Genomic DNA, 8,929 nt, shown 5'->3' on the forward strand with positions numbered 1-8,929 from the left:
GCCCGGCTAGCTCAGTCGGTAGAGCATGAGACTCTTAATCTCAGGGTCGTGGGTTCGAGCCCCACGTTGGGCGACATTGGTTTCAAACTTTGCCTCATTCATGGGTGAATTCACGATCTCCGTTCCTCCTGAAGTGTCACCGCTCAAACTGAGTCTTTCTGCGTTGTTTATCTCACAGTTGTGGGTTTGTGACTGAAAACTGCCTCCGGTTCACTGGAAGGCGGGGAGTTTAGCGCTGAACTCCGAGCGAGGTTTTGTTCTCATTTATTATGAGATTCAAACCCAGATCTGCGAGATTGTCAGTGGTAACAATAATCATCTCCATTGTAATTCAATCACTCCAGCCTTCCATCCGATCAAAATACCGTTTGTTCTTTCCTCCTCTCCCTCTCTATTTTCCTTGACTCTGTACTTGTTTGAAAATCATTAAATCACTACTTTTTTCCAGTTAGGGTCAAAGGTCAGCAACCTGAATCATTCACTCTCTTTCCCTCTCCACAGAAGCTCTTGAAGCCGATGAGTCCTTCCAACATTTTCTGTTTTGAGGTGGGATACGGAGCAACTACAAAACCTAGGTTTGGATCACAGTGGTTCACTTTTCTCTGACTGAATCTTACCTGTTTGAACTGTTGAAAGGTTGAGGTTTTAAATAATAAGACACTGGAATATATCACCCTGTTTCACATGAAATGAAACAAAATGAGAATTAATCATTTCATAAAATGCTGCTAATGCAATATATATTTTGTTGTCAATGCCAGCATTTGTTTTCCATCCCTATTTCCCTCTGAACTGGGTATTTTGGGCCATTTCAGAGGGCAGTTAAGAGTCAATCACATTGCCTTTCCTCTGGAGTCCCATGGAGGCCAGAAAGGAGAAGGATGGCAGATTTCCTTCTGCAAGATGTGTTTTCATGACAATCAGAAAACAAAGCTTCATTACGGAGACTAGCTTTCAATTCCGTTTCAGTTCGAGACTGCGGTGGGATCGTGACCTGTGAGACTGGGCCACGGGATTCATACTCCACTGATTTTACCACTATGTCACCATCTTCCCGGAAGAGTGTTAATTTAAATGCTTCACATGGAATCAAACTACTTAATTTCACATTGAAAGCAAACATTTAAAGCAGTGTACTGTGGAAATCAGTGTCGTACACTCAGGATACCGGGGAATTGACGCGATATCTATTGCTTTCATTCAAAGACAGAAAAATGTGGTGAATCCTCAGCGTGAGTGATGAAGGAGCTGTGCTCCGAAAGCTCGTGATTTCAAACAAACCTGTTGCACTTTAACTTGGTGTTGTGCGAATTCTTACCGGGTACTGAAGGGCATTTCATTTGCAATTCGCAAAAAGATTATTTTTATAAAATTAACAGCTTTCAGCAAACCGCACCGCAATCACATTGCAGACGGTGCAGTGAGTTACTCTCCTGGCCTCATTGCATCAGACCCAGAGGACGATTGCTCAAGAACACAAAAAGCTCAGCGATAACGAGGTCGGTGGCTTCATTCATCAGGGATTACCTGAGAGCACGTGACCTTTCTCCCAAATCACACACGCACACACACGCCCACAATTGCTCAATAATGCTCAGGTCACTTCAATTTCCGTGTTGGTTTCGTCGCTAGAATTCGCTGCTTTCACTGCCACGGTTTGGGTTCGATTCGCGGGTAGGGAATGATGATTCATTGCTCTCGTGCAACACATGAATTAAGGAGAGTGGATGATGCTTCCTGGTCGAAAACGGGAGAGATACTTGTGGCAGGTTGAACAGGAAGAAGGAAAAATCTGCCCCATTCCACAACCCTGTCCATTACCCACAACAATTCATATTTACATTAGGAAGTCTTACAACACCAGGTCTATTTGGATTCAGGAGCTTTCGGGGCGCTGATCAAATAAAGCAAATTGATTTTATTATCGAAGCAAATGAACGTGTTGGACTTTAACATGATGCTGTGAGACTTCTTATTGTGCCCACCCCAGTCCAACGCCGGTATCTCGACATCATATTTACATTGCAATTGCTGGTACCAACTATCAGAATGAGTGAGTTACCTTCTACTGCATTAAATTTCACTGTAGCTCACCACATTCAAAGAGTAATGTTTGTTATAAACCTTATTGTGGTAAATCTGTTGAAAAACTTCAGCTCATCACTGATCTGCTTTCATCACACTGGAAGCTAATGTGAAAAGATGAATACTTTCAAAGCTGAACAACGTGTACAAGACTGGAAGGAGAATGCGACTGTGAATAATTGGCACTGTGGAATTCCTGTATTCAGTCTATGGGAGAACCAGGAGAATGAAATCCTCGTGGTCCAGTGCTTCGGATTTGGCGCTTTCAGGGTCATTGATCGGCTTCAATATGCTAAGATTTAAAGTTTTTGATAATCCATGTAAGAGACCTGAGTTGTTTCCTGATCGAAAACAGCTCTGTCAGAAGCAGTGGAGTTAGATCTATATTTGTGTCCGAATTGGAAATGTCACATGGGCAACAGTTCAAGAACAAACACAGATTGTGAAGGACAGTGATAGGCTGCAAAGCGCTGCCAATAGAGATGGGGATACAAGTTCAAATCTGCATGACAAATGGGGTTGATTTTATCGATTAGATTGACACAAACATCTCCTAGTCCTGGATCCAAATCTCAGCCAAATCACAAGAAAACATCTCGCTAACTTAAACGCTGAGCTCTCCGACTTCACTCAGAAACCAGTAACTCTGAGACAAAGCGTGATGCAGTCTGACCACTGGAACCCCCTCCACCACTTAATAAGACTATGCTGGATCCCGAGCATCAGTTCACAGCTGAGGGGGTGTAGCTCAGTGGTAGAGCATTTGACTGCAGATCAAACGGCCCTCGGTTAAAATCCGAGTGCCCCCTTCCTTGTCTTTGTTTCAATTGTGGTTTTCTTTCTTTGGCTGCAAAGCGCATTGTGACGTCCACCAACCGGGAAAGGCGTCGCATAAATACAATTCGGTCTTTCATAAATTATCTTCAGTCCCAATTTTTTGTTACTGACAATCGTCAATAGAAACAGTTTGTCCCTTTCTGCTCTATCAAACGGCCCTTTCCCATGTTGGGAGAAGCGGGAAACCCCTAAATCGCTGCAACACTGTGGGGGGTAAAGTAGTCAAAGGGGTTTGCATAGTATTGTAAACGATGTGGTCATGTTGTAGTTCTCGACTATGTTTTTAAAAAAGAGAATTGGTGTTGGATATATAACAGCACTTGCTGACACCCTAATATAGTGTGTCTTCGTCTTAATTGCGGAATTCGTTATTGCGTTCGACTTTAAACAAATGTTTGGTGGCTCAGTACCAAGTTTAACAACACCAGGTGTTAACCTGGTGTTGTTAAACTTCTTACTGTGTTTACCCCAGTCCAACGCCGGCATCTCCACATCATGGCTCAGTACCATCCAGAGGCGGTGGTTGTACTTTCATTTTCCCCATAAGCATTCATTGTCGCGCAGTTCCGGCTTGTGAACAGAGGCAACAATAAAAATATTTCTCAAGTGTTGCCGCTCGACTGTTGTCAGGTGTTGTCAACATTATTTATTTAATGAATATTCATATCATCCATATCACATGGTATAATATATATTCATTTCAAATATGCAATTAAAGTTAAGAACTAGAGTCTTGGCTGGATGTGTTTGTGTGTCAGTTCTCCGATGAGTCCTCATCTGAGACTGGGAAACAATCTCTCAGTATTCTGTAGGTTCAATAAAATTGCCTCTCAGTCTTCTAAACTCCAGGGAATTTCAGCCCAATTTACACAGCCTCTCATCCCAGGAGAACTCTCTCATCACAGGAACCTACCCAGTGGACCGTCTCCATTGGAAGGATAGCCTTCTTCTAAAATAAAAAGCATTGTGGATATCAGAACTGCACCGAATATTTCACACTTGCTCCCAACAAAACCCTGTATAAATGTAAATTGGTGTTTTTATTCTTATACAGCAATCTGTTGGCAATAAAAACCAAAATGCTATTCCCTTCCTATCGTTTGCTGCACTACCATGCTATCTTCCTGCGTTCCTTGTACAAACACACCCAAATCTCTCAAGACAAACGCTTATATTAGGAAAGACGATGGCCTGGTGATTTTATCGCGAGATTATTTATCCAGAAACTCATCCAATTTTATGGGGCCCCGCTTTTGAATCCTGCCACGGCACGTTGTAGAATTGTTTTTCAATAAAAACTATCTGGAATTAAGAATCTACTGATGACCATGAAACTATTGTCGATTGTCGGAAAAACAAACATTGAGTTCGGTAATGTGCTTTAGGGAAAGAAACCTGCCGTCCCTTATCCGGCCTGGCCGACACTGACTCCAGAGCTGCAGCAAAGTGTTTGATCCTAACTGTCCCAGGGCAACCAGGATGGGCAATAAATGCTGGCCGGCAGCGACACCCATTTCTAATCAATTAAAAAAGAACTAGGTCATCTTTACAAACATTGTCTGCTTTTTCTCCGTTTATGAACAAGATAAGATCTTTCTGGGCAACATGGTGGCACTGATGCCTCACAGCGCCAGGGGCCCGGTTTCAATTCCCGGCATTGGTTACTGTCTGTGCAGAGTCTGCATGCTTTCCCCGTGTTGCGTGGGTTTCCTGCGGGTGCCCCTTCTTATTCCCACAGAGTGAAAGATGTGCTGGTTAGGTACATTGGCCATGCTAAATTAGCTGTCAATTAACCGAGAAGGTGCCGGTTCTGCCGATGACGTAATTGTCACAGAAACTTCATTGCGGTGTTAAAGTAAGCTTAATTGTGGCACTAATAAATAAACTCTAAACTGTCCAACTGATGCAACCACTGAGCTATGGAGCCAATTCCTGCGCCCAGCGTGGAGTTGGTGTATCATCATCAGTGGAGCGAAGAAGAGATTGAATTTTCAGGTGGGTGATATTTGATGGAAGTGGAAATATCCGAGGTGGAGAACAAGGAGTCAATCGATGAGACTTGAAAGAGGAAGAATTTGACATGTGTGTCAGTTGTTTTTGTGATAAATGTCTGCCGTGTCATTCTTCTTCAGAGTTTGTATTGTTACATCTCTGATTTTTCCGGCTCTAATACAATTCATACAGCTGAAGATTGATTTTGTTTCTCCCTTAACAGACACTGTGAGGCGTGCTTTCGTTTAATGAAGAGTTAAATAAGAAGTTATTCGCTACTTGCCTGGTACTCCAACGTGGAACATGGCAATGAAACCTGACCACGGCATGCCAGGAAAGCTAATATTAGAGACTTGAAATTCTTTGATAACCATCTCTGTCTCCACCGCTTCATTTCAAGTCACTTTTGCTACTGACATTGTCACACAGTCATTCTAACATCTTATGACCAACTGAAGCAAATTATGCCTTCTTCCTTTTTGTTCAGGTACTTTCATCTCCAGAAATTCAGTCCGTGCTGAGCAAAGTGCTCTGTTTAGTTAACAGTTTATCATCACTTCCGGGCCAGAGCTATGGAAACATTGACTCTGAACCACTAGACCACCCAGGCTCCACCATCACTTCCTCGATGTTGTCTTTTCCACCATTCATGGTGTCATGTAATCCATCCTGCTTTGTGCCCTATCACAAAAATCCTTTTTTTTTCCCTTTCGCTCAGTGATTCCTCACTTTACAATCAGAAAATACTGGGAATACTCAGTCGGTCAGTTCATGCTTAGTGACAAACGCGCAAATAATTCCAGTAGTCGAATCCCTCTGAAATTATAAGCTTTTGTTTTTTTTTTGTGAAGGCAAAATACTGCGGATGATGGAACCTGAAACAAAAATAGAAAAATGCTGGAAAATCTTAGCAGGTCTGACAGCAGCTGTCGAGAGAGAATAGAGCCATCGTTTCGAGTCCGGAGCTCTGACGAAGGGCCATCCAGACTTGAAAGTTTTGCTCTTTCCTCTCTCCACAGATGCTGTCATGTCTCTTTAGACCTTCCAACCTTTTCTGTTTATGATGAAAGTATTTCTGCCGCGATCAAACCAGGGATCTTTCGTGTGTAAGGCGAATGTGACAACCACTACACCACAGAAACATTGCGATGCAATGATTCAAGGAAACTGGTTCCACAAACCCATCAATTGCAAACAATAATTTACATTTGCGTTCCATTGGAATTTGTGCGATAACAAAGGTATTTCATAAAGTTAAGGAACTGGACATATAACGGTGATGAGATTCGATCACACGCTTCAACTACTATCACTGCCCTGTCAGTAGTCTCACAGCACCAGGTTAAAGTCCAACAGGTTTATTTGGTAGCACGAGCTTTCGGAGCACTGTCCGAATCAGGTGACTCACGTGATGAAGAGGCTTGCTTCGAAAGCTTGTGCTACCAAATGAACCTGTGGACTTTAACCTGGTGCTGTGAGATTATTTACTGTGCCTACCCCAGTCCAGCGCCGGCAACTCCACATCATTACTGCCCTGAGCTCATCAATGGTACCAGCAGAACCTATTGATGCCGTATCTGGTATTGCCAATGAACAGCATCAATGGAGTAGAATAGGGTCACATGAACCATTGAGCCTCCTCCATGACAGAATCAAGTCAGATCCACAGCCTCAACCCCAATTTCCCAGCTTATACCAACAGCCCTCCATTCACTTAGATTCCAACAACTCTCCACCTCAACCTTCAATGTCTTCATCAGCTGAAGATTCACAGACCTCTATGCCGCCATAGAATTGATGCAAGATGGCGCCCGAGCGAGGCGACCTCTTGGAAGCAGTGACCAGTATACCTTCTAACTCTATCTTTTCGTCTTGCTCTATGCTTCTAAAACTTCATTCTAAATCTTTTAAACTCTCTAAGAATGCTTTAATTCAATTTCGGGGAAAATTAAAAAAATAATAATATTTTCGATTATGTTTCAACCTTATTTTGAATCGTGGAGCCAATGAAGTGAACATGTTAACTCCTACAAAACTCTGCTCATGACCAATGTGACCGGCCTAGAATAGCAAGCCGTACAGTCTGATTGCAATTTAAATCCTTGTTTTGTAGAATTATAATTCGGTTGAAAACCTTAGCCATGTGGCAGAGTCATTGATCTAACATAAGATTCAGAAAATAACATTTGTCCTGAATTGTATCGCTTTCTCCATGACGGCAGTTGCAGAATATTATTCAAGCATTGGGGAAGTGTAAATACCACATGGCTGTGAGATAATGTGATTCCTTAAGATTTAATAACACTTAGAGATGGGACAGCTGTTTTGAAAAGGTTTTGTCAGTTATTTCGAACACAGTAATCAGTACACTGCAGAAACACAGGTGACACATGGAAGAGTTTAGAATTCGATGCGTGTCCACAGATTCTGCCAAACCTGCTGAAAATTTCCATAATCTAATGCTTGTATTATAAATACAGGTTTTATCAGAACATAAAACACACCGCAAGACGGCAATGATAAATGAAATAGTCCCACAAGCTGTTCACGTGTAAATTTCAATTTCCAAAATCCACCAATTTCATCATTGCTGATCCATTGAAACGCACCTTGTAAAACACGGCAGGCATTCATCTCTCAAAGAACTGAAACGCCTCAAATGTGAACTACCTGCACTCAATCTCATGACTTTGCAATTATAAAAACAGCATTCTGGTGAAAGTTTAACTCAGTCCTCATTCCACTGATCTTTGCCGATTTGCTGTGTATTTCCCTCAATGAACACATTTTAGGTTGGGATAGACAGATTCCTGATCTATCTGAGAAAGAAGGGAAATGTGCAGGAAAATGGCAACTCAAGATCAAACATGGGTTAAAGTTTTGAGTTCAGTCATTGAATTTAATAATATTTGAAATATATAAATTGTTACAAATAATATGTTAGAGATAAATGTTCAATAAACTGACGGCGGCTAACACTAGAGGCAGAAACACACGATACGTTTTTTCTTGTGTTGCCCACGGACCTCAGTGACACTCAAAAACCGAGAGACAATGAAAGCAGATGGAGAGGGTAAAAATAGCAAAAACCCGTCCCTGGATGGGATCGAACCACCACCCTTTCGGTTAACAGCCGAACGCGCTAACCAATTGCGCCACAGAGACTGAGACAACTACAGCCCACATGGTATCCTAAATCAGGGTGTCAGCTTGTTGGCTGCAAATTCGAAGCCAATTCAATTTTCACCAAACCTGACACAGAAAAACCAAATGATGGTATCGTTTACAAATCTAAACATGTACATTTAACTGTTTTACCCCACAGTGTTGCTGTGGTGACATGGTTAATCCCTTCTCCTAACATGGGCAAAGGGCCGTTTGATAGAGCAGGGAGGGACAGACTGTTCCCACTGACTGGGCTCAGTAACAGAGGAGTGGGATTGAAGATCATGAAATGTTTGCATTTATTTCGAACCTCTCCCGACCAGCGGACGTCAGAAAGCGCTTTCCAGTCAATGAAGGGCAGTTTTTAATTGTAAAACAAATATCAGTTAAGCGTGGAAGGAGGCATCAGATTTGAATGCAGGAACTTCTTAACCTGCAGTCAAATGCTCCACCCTTCAGCTATTCCGTTGATACCAAGCCTCCGTTTTGTCGGTCCATCGTCTTCTGTCTCGCGTGGTCTATGCTTATGCTTGTTCCTCTGTGTTTACGTACCCGAAGGGAGTGAACAGTGGTGGATTAACTACCACCCGGACCCCTAGGCTGAGCTTTGTTAAGGCCTCCTGACCTTGCCCCCTGCCCCCTGTCTCACCCTTCGTTGAATAGAATAAAGTGACGTTAAGTGATGTTAGATAACTTATATCGTTGCACGATGATGGCGCGCAAACGAAAGTCTGTTTTGATGTTTTCACAGGCGGTAAATGCGCTCAACAACAGTTTTGATGATGGATTTTGCAGTGATGATAGTGAGAGTGATTTACATGTCGAGGATTTTGAAGTTGATATTGGTGAA

At 42.5% G+C, this 8,929-nt stretch overlaps 3 non-coding genes across 3 annotated transcripts; 2 read left to right on the top strand and 1 right to left on the bottom strand.

Annotated features, from left to right (window-relative positions):
* trnak-cuu (transfer RNA lysine (anticodon CUU)) lies at positions 1–73 on the top strand. Its single transcript has one exon. It is a non-coding gene; the product is annotated as a tRNA-Lys (tRNA).
* Positions 74–2,822: 2,749 nt separating this feature from the next.
* On the top strand, positions 2,823–2,894 carry trnac-gca (transfer RNA cysteine (anticodon GCA)). Its single transcript has one exon. It is a non-coding gene; the product is annotated as a tRNA-Cys (tRNA).
* Positions 2,895–8,005: 5,111 nt separating this feature from the next.
* trnan-guu (transfer RNA asparagine (anticodon GUU)) lies at positions 8,006–8,079 on the bottom strand. Its single transcript has one exon. It is a non-coding gene; the product is annotated as a tRNA-Asn (tRNA).
* Between the last annotated feature and the right edge of the window lie 850 nt (positions 8,080–8,929).

This window comes from Mustelus asterias, unplaced genomic scaffold (genome assembly GCF_964213995.1).
Source record: "Mustelus asterias unplaced genomic scaffold, sMusAst1.hap1.1 HAP1_SCAFFOLD_216, whole genome shotgun sequence".
NCBI lineage: Eukaryota > Metazoa > Chordata > Chondrichthyes > Carcharhiniformes > Triakidae > Mustelus > Mustelus asterias.